Below are 13,170 nucleotides of genomic sequence, written 5' to 3' on the forward strand. Positions count from 1 at the left end.
CATCATAAAGTATATCTTTCTATTATCTCTTCTGGCCATACCAAGTTTCAGAGGGAGGAAAAGCATTAATATTTTGCTCAATATTTTAGGTATAAGTTCTAGTATAAACAGTTTTTTTTTTTTTTTACTAATTTATCATTTTTGTAAATCCAAGCATTTTGAAGACAGGGATGGGGAAGAGAGGGGAAAAGGAAAGACGGAGACAGAGACAAAGAAACACAGAAAGACATGGGAGGGGGAGAAAGGAAAGTAGGGAGGGAAGGAAGAAAGGAAGGAGAAAAAAAGACAGGGAAAGAGGGAGAGGGAGAAGAGAAAGAGTGACATACTCTCTAAACAAAAATATGTTGAAACAATCATTCTAAGAATTAGGAATGAGGAAAATGTAACACAATATGATGAAATACTTTGGGTTTAACATTTTCATCTCATAGAACTTCATTTGATAGTCACTTGCTTTTTCAGGAACAGTCCTGCAGCATCATTATTTTAAAACTGCTGTATTCCAAATTTGACTTCCTCTCAGAGGTTCTCCAACAACTGGTCACAGGTGACCTGAAATAATCAAAGGAATTTCTTCCTCCCTCTGATCCTTCAGAAAAGGAGAAAAGAGAGTTTTGCTTTTAGATCATAACTATCATTCCATCAGAGAGAAGAAGAAAGCAATGGTCTTAAATAGACATGAAATAGTTCTTTTATTTTGTTACTACTATCAATCCATATTCTGGGGCTTTACCTTTCATTCTTGATTTTTTACACACTTTCCTAAAAGAAAGGAATTGGGTTAAGAGAAAGAAGGTTAAGTCTGGAAAAGATAGAAGTATTTATTGATGGTTTCAACTAAAGAATTTTTTGATATATTTCTCCATTGATGTGTTTGTACAACTTAGAACAAATCCTTCCTTCTTTGGAGCAAAAGGGAAGAAAGGAATGTTTTTCAACCTTCTGTTAGAAATGGCTATAAAAAATTTCTAATAAATGGATTCATAATTTTTGTATATAATCCCTACTAGTCTGGTGAAGCCTGGAAATTCTTTTTCAGAATAAAGTTTCAAATGCATAAAGTAAAATATATAGAATTACAAAGGAAAGAATTACACTGAAACACAATGTCAATTTATTTTAAATTCAAAGGTGGATCAAGAATCTCTCTAGAAACAATGTCTCAGATAATGTGTGCACTGCCTTTCTGCTGTTTCCTTCTCTGCTCTTTTGCTTTTCTACTTTTAACAATATTCTTTGAATGGCATAATAGATAGGACATTACACCTGAAGTTAGAAAAACCTGGGTTCAGAAAGCTTACTTGTGTGACAGTAAGTCACTTAACATCCATAAGCCTCCATTTGCCAGTCTGTAAAATAAGTAAGTAGAACTTGAGGATCCTAAAGTTCATTTCAATTCTAACCCTATAATCCTATGATAGGTTTGAGGATAACTATGAGTCTATACTTTGCATCAATAGTTCTTTTCACAATGTTATGTCTGTTTTAGCAATTTTTTTCTTACTTCCTATTTTGCTATGATAATCTTTTTGTAAAGGTATTTCTCCTGTATGTTATGGAGTCTCTAGGTAGATGTATCTACTCATTTCCTTGATTTCCCAAACACCAATATTGAGAAACAATACTTAGTGCATTATCTTATCAGCTAGGTTATGGCAATTCCTCTGTTCTGTCTCTGAGCTCTGATACAGTAGTTACTTTAATCATCATATATCGTATATGCATGCAACAGGCAGCAAAATCTGTGGGCATTTTTCTATCATTAGCAGATTCCAATCTTCTAATGTTGGTACTCTGCATTTCAGTGCCAAAGACTTCCACAGTCCCAGAAGAACATTACTAGGGAAGTAGTAATGACTGAGTCACTCTTCTTCCCTAACAAAATAGTTTTTGAGGTTTTCCATCTCTTTCATTCAATTATTTTCACAAATATATGAAAATATTACTCCTGAGGACTTACATTGTCTAGGCCTAGAGTAATGTTTCCCTCTTCTGTGTCAAAATAGTAACTTGGCTCCTTCACTCATTAAATCTCAGGCTGCTTCAGTGGCCGCTCTTGGTTCATATCATTGTATTCAAACTCAGAGATTCTATAGTTTTTCCATATTTCATATATATATATATATATATATATATATATATATATATATATATATATATATGTATATATATGTATGTATATATGTATATACATACATACATATACACCTGTATATATAAGTATATATGTATATATACATAAATATATATATTTGAGAATCTATGATTGCATTTGTATGAGAAATCTTTCACACAGATCACAAACCCCTTTGTACATTAAGAGATGGTCTTTGCAATTTCCAAAACCTTTCATTCATCTCCTGGGGACCATCTTCCATTGAGAAGTCTTTCTGAACTATTTAATTATCTATTCAGGCTTTCAGTTAACAGTTTATTGACAAGTCCATTCTCATAATCTTTTAGGATGAGAAACATATGATATAGTTTGCATTCTGCTAGCACAGATTTCAAAAACTCTATTTCCTACTAACATAGCAGAGTGGGCTATTAGCAGAATTGTATTATTATAAAATTTAGTAACAGGATTTTTATAATTATTTCTTTAGTCTTTTGTTACATATTTATGATGATGGATTCATTTACTTCAATTTTCTATCTATCTTTACTCTTTTCATATTACCTTGGTTTAAAATCATTTACTTTGGCTTTGCAAAATAAATCCTTGCAGGATGCTCTTTGAAATTTTATAAGTAACTCCTGACATTTTTATGTAATAGTATATAACCCAACTGATTTGGGGTGTTGACTATTTTTTCTTAGCAGTTGCTCAGATTCACCACAAGATGGTGGTGAATCGTAATTAAGTCTGGAAAAAATAGAAGTATTTATTAATGGTTTCAACTAAAGAGCTTTTTGATATATTTCTCCATTGATGGGAGGGCCTCTGTGTTTGTACAACTTAGAACAAATCCTTCCTTCTTTGGAGCAAAAGGGGAGGAAGGAGTTTTGTAAAGGTAATTCTCCTGTTCATTATGGAGTCTCTAGGTAGATGTATCTACTCATTTCCTTGATTTCCCAAACACCGATATTGAGAAATAATACTTAGTACATTATCTTATCAGCTAGGTTATGGCAATTCCTCTGTTCTGTTTCTGATCTCTGATACAGTAGTTACTTTAATCATCGTATATCGTATATGCATGCAACAGGCAGCAAAATCTGTGGGCATTTTTCTTCTCATTAGCAGATTCCAATTAGTAATTAGTAATGTCACTTGTGAAAAATGAAGGATCTAATCTTTTGTTCACAAAATATTAGATCTGGAAACTGGGATGTGCTGGAGCCAGTTTGAACCTGCTCATGAGGGTTGATTGTTAAATTTTTAGTGTCAGCATTTACATCTCAGAAATCATCAAAGGGTACACATCAGGGCTTGATTTATTGTTTTGAGGATGACCTAGTCTTTAAAAAGTGATAAAAAAATGTTAATAATGCAGAATAAACTTGAAAGTGCATGTTAAATCACCTTGGGTTTTTTTTGGAGAGCCAGTTGCTAAAGATCTAACAGCGCATTTCTTAGAACAGTTGGAATGAACTCAAGAACTAGCCTGCTTCAAGTTTCTCATTTCAAAGATGAGCAAAGAATACTATGTGGCAAAAATCAGGATTAGACTATAAGTTTTGAAATTGCCAACTTATGCTCCTTCTATTACATTTCTATATCTTTTTTCAGTAGCTTATGATTTATTGGCCCTTCTCTTAGATCAATGTTTGCAAGAAAGAAACAGAGAAATTATGTCCTTTTCTTAATCATTCAACTATGTATTTATAAACAATCTATAATTTTTGTTGCAAATATAGAGACTCCCACTAACACTGACAGATCTGGTCCTAGAGCAAGGTTCTACCTTTCCTCATGGTTCCAAGAGAACTTTTATGAGTTATGAATGGTATAGGCTTCAGTTTCTATTCTGGTGATTTTTCCTCTGCAATATAAACCAAAGCTTCTTAAACTGTGTGTTGCAAGACCATATGGAATTGTGTGTGGGGGTCATGAAATTATGATTTATTATCAGTAAATGTTTGACTTGTGTAACTATATACAAAGAGAAGAAAAAAGGACAAAAATGTTACTCTAGATCCTCCTCTGTCTCTCTCTAACAAATCAGGAGTCTCCACTACTACCTTGGTCCCTGGGCAGAGGGGTCTCAAACTTAAAGTAATGATTACAAAACATCAACAAGGAAGGGAAGTATAAACAATGGAAAAGTTTCTCCCATGTTTAGAGTCCCTAGGTTGAGACATTGCTAAATTAGATCCCACGGCTGCTCGGTCGAGCACATCCAGTGAATTCTGATGTGGGAGTCTGATGTGGTTCTCTCATGGCTCTTTCATCCTTTAGAATAAATGTGGGGAACATCTCACCCATGAGCCATATAAAGCCAGCAAAATCGGTTGGTAAGCCCTGCCATGGAAGCTGCAGGTGGTGATGAGCTGAAAGCTAGACACAACAAATTCCCACTGCTGGAGCTTTTAAGTTGATAATGATCTATGAATGATGTTACATATCCAAATGGCCCTTTGCAAAAATAAATAAATAAATAAATGAAATAGATCCTCACCCCTGCTTTAGAAGCTGACAAGATCTATTTCATCTCCAACACTCATTCACAATAGAGCAAAAAGAACAAATAAGAAAAAAAATGAAACAGAAGGGCCACAAATTCACAGGTCATACAGTAACCCAGATCAGGAGAGAAGGGCTGTAACAACTCAGTTGAAGTCTCCCAACATTTGCTTCCAAATAACTTTAAAATTACATCTCAAATCAAATTTGAAGTGGCAAAACCAACAAAACATTAGACTGAGACATTTTTCCATCTAAGAAAACTTACATACTCTGTTGTATATAGAAATCTAAACACCAATATGGAAATAGGAGCAGAAGATAATATAAAAAGTGAGAGGTTCTTATAAAGGGGAAAGCAAATTAAGGGAGCCAGTGGTTAGAAGTGAAATATACTTTTGAGGAACGACAGGATAAAAGGAGAAGAGAAGAAAATGGGATGAAGGGAAATACAATCAATAATCATAATGTATTGCTGTAGAAACTGAAGCAAGATAGAGATCAGAAAGTTTTTAATATTTTATTAATTGGAGAATATAATTGACTGGACAGGACTCTCGTCTCAAAGTATCCAGTGATGAATGGGAGAATCCCAAGTCTTTATATATCTTTTTTTCAAACAAAGAAGGGAAAAGAAGCGGGAAATTTCTTTACAGACCCATTTGGTTCTGTCAGGATGGGGGGACGCTATAAATTCTTACTAAAAGCCAAAGTCAGGATGTCTGAATAAACAGAAGTAAAGATGTCAATGAGGTATCCCAAATAGTTTTATCTTTTGTATTATTTAGAGGGGCAGTGCCATAAATTCTTGAGGGCAGAAGGAATTAGGAGTCAGGAAGTCTGATCTCCCCCTCATCTTGAGTCTCACATTGACAATTTATAACCTTAGAGCAAATGGTTCTCAGTCTTAATGGACCAGAGCAGGGTTTTACAACTAAGAAGATTGAGGCAGAACAGTTAAGGAGACTGAGGCAGAACAATTAGGGAAACTAATGCAGGGAAACTGAGGTAGAACAGTTCAAGGAGACAGTGGCATAACATTAATTGTAACTATAAATGGGTTAAGTTCACTTATCAAACAATAGTGGATAACAGAGGAATTATAAATAAGAATCCAATCATATACTGTTTGTTTACAAGAAGTACACTTGAAAGACTACTATAATTAAAGGGATATAGCAGAATCTAAAATGCTTCCGATGAATTTTTTAAAAGGAGGTGTTAGAAATCAAGCAATCAATGATCCCAGACAAAGTAAAAGCAAAAATAGAACTAATTAAATGAGATAATCAGGGAAACTTCATTTTCCTAAACTGTACCATAAACAATGAAGTTAATGTCAAAAAACTTTCCACAATCAGCTTCTATAAAGGCCCCATTTCTCAAATATAAAGTATAGAACTGATTATCATTTATAAAAATAAAAGACATTTCCCAACTGATAAATGATTCAAGGATATAAATAGACAGTTTTCAGAAGCAGAAAGCAAAGTTATTTATAAAAATATGAAAAATTGCTCTAAATCATTATTGATTAGAGAAATGCAAATTAAAATAACTCTTGAGGTACCACCTCACACCTCTCAGAAATGACAAATGCTGGAAGGGTTGAAGGGAAAATCAATAAATTTATGAATTGCCTATGGAATAATGAACTGCTCCAAACATTTTGGAGAACAGTTCAGAACTAGGCCAAAAGGGTCTAAAATTATGAATGTCCTTTGACTCAGGAATCCTATTACTAGATCTATACAGAATGTAAGCTCCTTAAGGACAGGGACTGTTTTTTGTCTCTTTTGTTACCTCGGGGTTTAACACAGTGCCTGGTATATAGTAGATATTTAATAAGTATCTATTGATTAATTGATTTTACCTCTCTCTTGGAGTACTGTGATTGCCCACTTTTAAGTTCTCTTCTACCTAGTTCATCTCTCATGCCTGCCAAAATAATCTTCCCTAGATAGATTTCTGAATTAGTTAGCACCTTGCTTAGAAACTTTCTCTATGATCTATAGGATAAAACGAAAATCCCTTTGCCTAACATTTTAAACCCTCTGAAACTTTACTCCACCTTATGATAATCTGTATCCAATCAGAATGAATTCATGGATTATTCATCCCACCTACCCTTCACTTAGAAAAAATAAAAAGAACAACAACAAAAAAAATACCCTGAAAGCATTATCCCAAATAACTTTTTTAGTTTTTCTTGACTATAGCAATACTAGGATATAATATAGAGAGCCTCAGAAAGGATTTCTTAAAAACTTGAACCCCTATCAGACTAATTTATTCTGAACAATATCTATGAAAAATATTTCAGTAGATATTTTTAAAATGGAAACAATAAAGTGATTGTATCCCAAGCTTCCACCAATTAGTTATACAGTTTCACAAAAGTACTATGCTTGCCACTCTTCAACACTATGTGCAAGAGAGGATGAGAGTAGTAATGGATATGTATTTAAAGAACCTATTTCAAATCCTACCTTCTCTATTTATAACCTGCATGATTTTAAGCAATTCATTTAAGCTCATTAGACCTCAGTTGTTTTATCTGCAAAATGGGAGATTCAGCAACATGACTTCCCCATTTATGTTCTGCTCAAGACAGTTATTCTCAAATAAACTGGCTGCTCACTCACTGTGATTCCCAACTTAACCTCCTCTTTCCGTCCAAATGCTGACCACAGTATGCCCATTCTCTCTATTGCCCCTATCATACAATTTTGCTAATTGTATGGGTAAGCAAAATTGTAAAGGGTATGAAGTTCACCTTTGTTGTTTGCTCCCCACCTTGAGAATATCCAGTACATGGTGTACTTTTTCAGAGGTTGATGTATCTAGTCTCTTCTCTATGGCATTGAAGACATACCTGCTTTTTCTAGATTTGGGGTCTATCTCTTTTTCCCTTTCTCTATCTGGTAGGGCTCAGCTTTTATTAAACAGACCTTTGGGAAGAAACCAATTCATAGAGAGGTGTTAATGACAGACACATTTCAGGAGTATTTGCTTTGCTAATAGGAGGCAAGGCATAAATCCAAAGAAATTAATCTCCAATGGTAGAATTTCTGCTCTGTAACAAAGAATTAAGTGAAAGAAATTGGGTATAAAGAGGATCTTCCCAGATCCACTTCATTCTAGACACTTGTTCAATCTGCCTATAAGAATTTTTCTGTCCAGGGGTAATTTCAAAGAGAACCTACACAGGGGAAGGAAAAGGAGTCTTGAGCCCTAGTTACTCTGAACAGATTATCTGATGCTCTGGCAGTTTGAGGCTGTGTCATTCCTGTTGCTACAGGGTGTTGCTAAAGATAGAAACAGTGCTAGGTGGGCAATAAATTCACAGACTTTAATCACTGTTTCCCCTCAAGGGAATTCTCCTGTCTTGCTGCAGTGTCTGGATGTCCTGTTCTCTTTGATGATGTCTGCCAAGATTCCTATCCCTGGTGTAACCACAAACAATATGTTTTTGGATGGAGGCAAAGATGTCTGCCAGGTAATCACTCCTCTGTATTTCTATACCTTCCTCACAATAAGACTCTGTTCAAGACAATTTTCAGATGAAGAAATTAAAACCACTTCTAGTCACATGAAAAGCTGTTCCAAATCACACTATTGATCAGAGAAATGCAAATTAAAACAACTCTGAGGAACCACTACATACCTCTCAGCTTGGCTAAGATGACAGGAAAAGATAATGATGAATGTTGGAAGGAATGCGGGAAAACTGGGACACTGATACATTGTTGGTGGAGTTGTGAATGGATCCAACCATTCTAGAGAGCAGTTTGGAACTATGCTCAAAAAGTTATCAAACTGTTCATAACCTTTGACCCAGCAGTGTTTCTATTGGGTTTATATCCCAAAGAGATCTTAAAGGAGGAAAAGGGACCATATGTGCAAAAGTGTTTGTGGCAGATCTCTTTGTAGTGGCCAAGAAACTGGAAACTGAGTGGATGCCCATCAGTTGGAGAATGGTTGGGTAAATTATGGTATATGAATGTTATAGAATATTATTGTTCTGTAAGAAATGACCAGCAGGATGAATATAGAGACTTGGAGAGACTTAGATGAACTGATACTAAGTGAAATGAGCAGAACCGGGAGATTATTATACAGGGCAACAAGAAGACTATATGATGATCAATTCTGATGGACGTGGCTCTCTTCAACAATGAGATGATTGATGCCAGTTCTGATGATCTTGTGATGAAGAGAAACAAACTTGTAGAGGACTGTGGGGACTGTGGGGATCCCACCATAGCATTCTCACTCTTTTGTTGTTGTTCACTTGCATTGTATTTTCTTACTCATTTACTTTTTTTTATCTGATTTCTCTTGTGCAGCATAATTATATATATAAATATGCTTATACATATTGGATTTAACATATAGTATAACATGTATAATGTATATTGGATTGCTTGCCATCTAGGGAAGGGGGTCGGGGGAAGAAGGAGAAAATCTGAAACACAAAGCTATGCAAGGTCAATGTTGTCAAATTATCCAAGCATATGTTTTGATAATAAAAAGCTTTATTAAAAAAAAAAATAAGACTCTGTTCACTTGGCAAGAAGATCAAAGATCATGTTAATGTTCAATAATGAACCAGATGGTAAAAGGGCCACCTGAAGAATACATAGACCCAAGATCACTGATCTGGATGACTTGGCTCAGACTCTACGGGCAAATCACATATTGGCCAGGCAGCTGGTATTAGTCACCATGTGAACCTGGCGCAATAGGGCAAGAGCAGAGTTAAACTTAGTCTGAGGGTCGTATGTAGTATCTACATCTTCTACAGAGCAGTATCAGGCAACATGTATTTATTAAGCAACCTCTGTATGCCAGGCACTGAGGTTCCTGCCTTTAAGGAGAGAAACAACATATAAACAACTATGGAGTAAATGGAAGGTGAGCTCAGAAGCGGGGCAGCTAGCTGGCACAATAGATACAGCATTGGGCCTGGAATTAAGAAAACTTACTTTGAAATTTAACCTCAGACACTGACAAGGCATATAATCCTGGGCAAGTCCTGTACAGACTTTACCTCAGTTTCTTCATCTGTAAAATGAGCTGGAGAAGAAAACGGCAAACCACTCCATTATCTTTGCCAAGAAAACCCCATATGGAATGACAGAATCAGACATGACTGAAAAATGACTAAATAACAACAATAATCCCAGAGAGAAGTCACTAACAATGGGGAATCACTACTGACCTACTGCATAAAGTAGGATTTGAGTTGAATCTTGAAAGAAATGAAAGAAACCAGGAAGCCTTTGCCTTTGTAAGGGGCAGAGCATTTCAGGCATGAAGGTTAGGGCAGTACAGAGGGTTGGATGGAGACAGGAGATGGACCATTGCATTTGAGGAATAATTAGGGCAATATAGCTGAATTATAGGCATATAGAAGTAAGTAAAAAATAATATGAAAAAGCTTTTTAAAAAAAAGATCAGAACTTGAAGGACTTTAAATGGCAAAGAGAAATGTATATTTTTGTCCTAAGGATAATAGGAAGTCACTGGAACTTATTGAAGGGGATTGGGGAAGGTAGGAGTGATATGGTCATACTTGTACTTTATAACAAAGATTTAAATTGCAGAGATTTCTTTAGTATGGGAGTGGAAACATCTCAGCCTCCTCTCTTTGTCTTCATCATTGCACTTGTGTTCCAGTGGTCAGACAAAGGCCCTAATCAAAGGATTTCTGACACTTTAGAAAAAGCTGATAATTTAGAACTCTTTTGGCTGCTATTTCAAGAAGCTCTGGTCAGAAATTGGAATTAAATGATAAGCCTTTGATGAAATGTTCCAATCTGTCCAAATCACCTTCCTTACTCAACAATTTGAATGATACCCTCTTTCCCAAAGGATAAAATAGAAAATTCTTTTATTGACATTTAAAATCCTTCATAACCTTTTTACTGTTCTAATTATCTTGCAATTTAGTAACCTTCATACACACACTCTCTGATTCAGTATACTGACCTTCTTTGTGTTCCTCAGATGCAGCACTCCATTTCCTGACTCCAGGTCTAGAATGCTCTGTCTTCTTACTTTAGCCTTCTAATTTTCCTCAGTTGCTTCAAAATTCAGTTCAAAACCTTGTAGTGAATAGGAAGGATGGTAAGATAGATGAGTGTCTTTGTAAAAAAGAAAAAGTCACTCTTCTCCATATAGAACAGTGGGACTTTTCAGCTGGAAAGGATCTTTGAAATCATCTATTCTAATCCTTTGATTTTATAAAGGAGGAAAATAAGGCTCATGAAAATGCCTCATGCCATGAATATGCTTATTACCTGGCTGATGATGGATTAGAATCAGATCAGGGGATTGTGGTGATGGGAAGATTCATATTAATGTGATCATGATGCCCCTAGACATTAATCTTTTGAGAAACTAGTATAGGTCCTGAGATCATCAGAAACTGGAGGTATCAGGAAATAAATCTAATTACTACTTCTCCTCTTGATAGCAAGATTGTGGTACCCCCATGGTTTGCAATGGGGAACTCTAGGGTATTGTATCTTGGGACAGTGGCTGTGCCCTGAAGAATTAGCCTACAATCTTCACCAAGGCTTGCAAATACATAGACTAGATCCATAAGGTCACCAGTGATAATTGAATTACCAGAGTCCCCTTTGCTCTTGGAGAACCCAAGCCCTCCATCTTCTCCATCTATATTCTCATCTCTCTCCCATTTCAACTATTTATTTTCCCCTAACAATTCTTACCAATTTGTCACTATCACAGGCCAAATCTACTTGCTCGGTTTTGCCCTACCTGGAAAGTCTCTCTGAATTTAAAGATTTTTTACTCCTTTTATTCCTACATCCCTACATCCATAGACCTCCCACACTGCTGGACCATGTCCCAGCTCATGAAGAGCTTCAATATAAACTTTGTTGTCATATATTCTCTCTGTGACTATGACTCTATCTGTTAAGAATATTACCACTTCTCACTTTAACATATTTAACATGTATTGGTCAACCTGTCATCTGGGGGAAGGGGTGGGGGGAAGGAAGGAAAAAGTTGGAACAAAAGGATTTGCAATTGTCAATGCTGAAAAATTACCTATGCATATATCTTGTAAATAAAAAGCTATAATAATTTTTTAAAAAATTCTTCTTCTTCTCTTCCATATCATCCTGGCCCCACTCAAGGAGAACGACCTTGGGGAACCTCAGGAGAAAATGAGGTGGGGAAGTAGAAGAAAAATCTTCTCGGTGGTAAAACTTCTTAGGGAGATGTCAGCTCCATCACACAGGTAAATTTCCTGATTTGGAAGGTTTAGTGTGTGTCAGGAAGTCAAGGCAGAGAGGGGAGGTGATTATGTATGAAAAAAAAATTGCAAGATGAGAATATAGTTAGTAATATTAAAGTGACATAGGACAAAGGAAAGACCAAAATAGGCTACCTCCAGACAATCAAGCATTTAATTTAATTCAACAAATACTCATTAAAAGCCTACTGTGTGCAAGATACTGTGCAGGCACTAGGATTACAAAGATAAAAATGAAACAATCCTCTGTTGAGGATATTATGCTCTGAATAAATGTTTCATCCTGAATAAAATTGATTTCCTTGTTCTGACAGTCCTGTTTTCTTATCATCTTTTTTGTCAATTCTTAAATGGATCAGGCTTGCTTCATTTCATTCCAATTTCTAACTCAAACAATTACTAGATCTAAGCTATAATACATGTTTTAGGAATATTAATTTGGTAACTATGTGGAGCAGCTAGAAGTAGGTGTGTCAGTCAGGAAACAGAATAGTTCAGATGAGAGGTTATGGGTCTGAATGAGGATTATAATCACATGAGTAGAGAGAGAGACAGATACAAGAAATTTTTCAGAATCTAAAATATCGGATTTCTGATTAGATATGAAGGATAAGAGAAAAGAATAAAAAAATTTTAAGATTGTGGACTTAGGTAGAAATGATGGTGGTACCAGCAAGAGAAATCAGGAAGTTTAGAGGAAAAAATGCTTGAAGGAAAATACAATGACCTATTGAAATTTTCATTGGTCAGTTGGTGATAAAGAATGGGAGGAAACTGAGTGTGGACCACAACATAGCATTTTCACTCTTTCTGTTGTTGTTTGCTTGAATTTTGTTTTCTCAGTTTTTTTTTTCTTCTTGATCTGATTTTTCTTGTGCAGCAAGATAACTATATAACTATTTATACATATATTAGATTTAACATATATATTTAACATATTTAACATGGGTTACTTGCCATCTATGAGAGGGGGTGTGGGGAAAGGAGGAGAAAATTTAGAACAGAAGGCTTTGCAAGGGTCAATGTTGAAAAATTACCCATAAATGTGTTTTGTAAATAAAAAGCTTTAATTTAAAAAAAAAAAAAAAAGAATGGGAGAGAAAATGTATAACTAGATGTATAGATTTATAACTTATATGCACAAAAATAATAATTGCCTCCTTTGGAGCTCATGAGAGGACATGGGGAAGACCAACTTTTAATGAGGAGGAGGTAAATGATGATGTAGCAAAGGAGACTGAGAAGGGGTAGT

Source organism: Antechinus flavipes, chromosome 5, assembly GCF_016432865.1.
Source record: "Antechinus flavipes isolate AdamAnt ecotype Samford, QLD, Australia chromosome 5, AdamAnt_v2, whole genome shotgun sequence".
Classification (NCBI taxonomy): Eukaryota; Metazoa; Chordata; class Mammalia; order Dasyuromorphia; family Dasyuridae; genus Antechinus; species Antechinus flavipes.